Source organism: Triticum dicoccoides, chromosome 3A (assembly GCF_002162155.2).
Source record: "Triticum dicoccoides isolate Atlit2015 ecotype Zavitan chromosome 3A, WEW_v2.0, whole genome shotgun sequence".
In the NCBI taxonomy this organism is placed as follows: domain Eukaryota; kingdom Viridiplantae; phylum Streptophyta; class Magnoliopsida; order Poales; family Poaceae; genus Triticum; species Triticum dicoccoides.
In genome coordinates, this window is record NC_041384.1 from 438895525 (window position 1) to 438898929 (window position 3405).

Sequence of the window (3405 nt, forward strand, 5' to 3'; positions counted from 1 at the left end):
ATGTATTCATGTTGCTACAGAGTGATCCATGCCTCTTTTGAGCATGTTCAGTAAGGATGTTTTGGAGATATTGTTATGCTCTTTCCATCCATGTCTTTGTTTGCAATTATGGAGCACCCTACTATGATTCAATCTTGCTCTACTTTTGCTATAAAATGTTCCTGGCAGATTGTTTACGTGTTAAGCAATTTTGGCGAGGTTGTTGTAGTTGATTAGTGCATGCTATGAGGTTGTTCTTGCCATGTTTAGCTTCTATGCCATGTCTACTTGCTGGGTGTATGCTTAGTTTGTCATGCAATGCCTTATGGTGAGTGCATCGAGCTCGCAAAACATGCTTACGTGAATATGTTTTTGCCATGTTCCAGTTTTCTGCTAAGTCTGAATCTGTTAACGAAACTTGCTATGTTCACATGGGTGCCATTGTATTTTCTGACCCATTTTGGCTCATGGTCAGTAAGGGACTTTTGTTGTATGCTTTGAGTAGCTTCATACCATGACTTGCCATGATATGTTCCTGTAGCATGTTGTTATCTTACTCTAAACATTGCTTCCGGATGTTAAATTCCTGACATGTTGTTATTTTCACTAAGTCTGTAACCTGATATCTTTTGCACTTTTGCCATGCTTGTTTGAACTTGCTATTGTGTGTTTTAGCCGTAGCTCAGTGTTCATCTTTTGTCAAGCATCTTGAGTGGATCATTGCCATGTGCTTTGTTGTTATGTTAGAGTGCAGTAGCTTGTTGTTCTTGATGCATTTAGATGGCCTCGTGCTGTTAATCATAGATTTGTGCCATTATTGTTTTGCTTGCCATTTGCAAACCGTGCATCCGATTCCGGTGATCTTTATATCGATTTCGACCGAAATCAACTCTTCTTTCCAGCGGCACTCTTGCTTTTCCAAGTTGAGGCCTGGTTCAATCTTTCCTTTCAGAAACATGCATATGCATTGCATATCACATCCCGCATATCATGCCATGTTTTGCATCATGTTGCTTGTGCATTGCACCGTGGTTGATTGTGTCTCCCTTTGCTTGTGTTCTTGCTTGGGTAGAGCCAGGAGATGAGTAAGTGATCTAGGAACCAGTTGAGTACGCTTACGAGGATCAAGCTAACGTCAACTCGGAGAACTTTGCAGGCAAGATGACCATACCCTCGAAATCACTTCTATCTTTGCTTGCTAGATGCTTGCTCTTTTGCTATGCCTATGCTATGATACCTACCACATGCCTTATCATGCCTCCCATATTGCCATGTCAAACCTCCAACCCACCTTGTCCTAGCAAACCGTTGTTTGGCTATGTTACCGCTTTGCTTAGCCCCTCTTATTGCGTTGCTAGTTGCAGGTGAAGATTGGAGCTTGTTCCTTGTTGGAACATGTTTTATTGTTGGGATATCATTATTATATCGTGTTTACTTTAAAGCATCTATATACTTGGTAAAGGGTGGAAGGCTCGGCCTTATTCCTGGTGTTTTGTTCCACTCTTGCCGCCCTAGTTTCCGTCATACCGGTGTTATGTTCCTTGATTTTGCGTTCCTTACACGGTTGGGTTATAATGGGAACCCCTTGACAGTTCGCCTTGAATAAAACTCCTCTAGCAAAGCCCGACCTTGGTTTTACCATTCGCCACCTAGCCTCTTTCTCCCTTGGGTTCCGTGGACTCAAGGGTCATCTTTATTTTAACCCCCGGGCCAATGCTCCTCTGAGTGTTGTTCCAACCTAGAGCACCGTGCGGGGCCGTCCCTTGGCAACTTGGGTTACGTTGGCTCCCGTACGCTTAGATTATCCGGTGTGCCCTGAGAACGAGATATGTGCAGCTCCTATCGGGATTTGTCGGCACATTCGGGTGGCTTTGCTGGTTTAGTTTTACCATTGTCGAGATGTCTTGTAACCGGGATTCCGAGTCTGATCGGATTGTCTTGGGAGAAGGAATATCCTTCGTTGACCGTGAGAGCTTGTGATGGGCTAAGTTGGGACACCCCTGCAGGGATTTGAACTTTCGAAAGCCGTGCCCGCAGTTATGGGCAGATGGGAATTTGTTAATGCCCGGTTGTAGAAAACCTGAAACTTAACTTAATTAAAATGAATCAACAGAGTGTGTGGCCGTGATGGTCTCTTTTCGGCGGAGTCCGGGAAGAGAACACGGTCTTGTGTTATGCTTGATCGTAGGTTGTTCTAGGATCACTTCTTGATCATAGTTTCTCGACCGTGCCTTGCCTTCTCTTCTCGCTCTCATTTGCGTATGTTAGCCACCATATATGCTAGTGCTTGCTGCAACTCCACCTCATACCTTTTACCTTACCTATAAGGTTAAATAGTCTTGATCGCGAGGGTGTGAGATTGCTGAGTCCCCGTGACTCACAGATTCCTTCCAAAACCAGATGCAGGGACCGATGATGCCATTCCAGGAGATTCGACTGAGCTCAAGTGGGAGTTCGATGAGGACTCAGGATGATACTATGTTTCCTTTCCAGACGATCAGTAGTGGAGCCCAGTTGGGGCGATCGGGGACATTATGCATTTGGGGTTGTCTTTATTTTGGTTCCGTAGTCGGACCTTGATTGTATCTGGATGATTGTAATGCTATATTTATGCATTGTGTGACGTGGCGATTGTAAGCCAACTATGTACCTCTTTTCTTATTCAGTACATGGGATGTGTAAAGATTACCCCTCTTGCGACATTGCCTACAATGCGGTTATGCCTCTAAGTCGTGCTCCGACACGTGGGAGATATAGCCGCATCGTGGGTGTTACAGCGATAATGCATTATAGTCCGATTGCCTGGTTCGTTGCGCTGAGCACCTCCCTTGAAGGACCCAAAATTGGGGTAAAGAGTGTTCAGATTTACCCCGAACACCCCAGTACTAGTTACATGGGGGCAGAAGCCGACGACTGGCCAACTCTCATATTTTATAAATGGCCGCACAGAAGATAATATTTTAAATTAAGAAAGCGTCGCATGGCGCAAAAGAACTCGTTTCATATTACAGGATCACATGGGCATGTTCATTCAAAGATTACATCCTTGGCACACTCATCTGCCACTAAGAGGGAACCCTTCAGGACGCTCTCATAGTAATTCTTGGGGCAGCGATGCTCCTTGCCCTCCGGCGGCCCCTCCTTCACAAGCTTCACGGCGTCCAGCTTTGCCCAGTGCACCTTCACCCGGGCAAAAGCCCTGCGTGCACCTTCGATGCAGGCGGACCGCTTGATGACCTCAAGCCGTGGGCAGGCTTCCACCAGCCGCCTCACCAGACCGAAGTAGCTGCCGGACAGTGGCTCACCAGGCCACATCCGGACTATAAGGCCCCTCATGGCATGTTTGGCCGCCTTGTGAAGTTCGACCAACTGCTTCAGCTGGTCGCTCAAGGACACGGGGTGTTCGGTCCGAGTATAATGAGACCA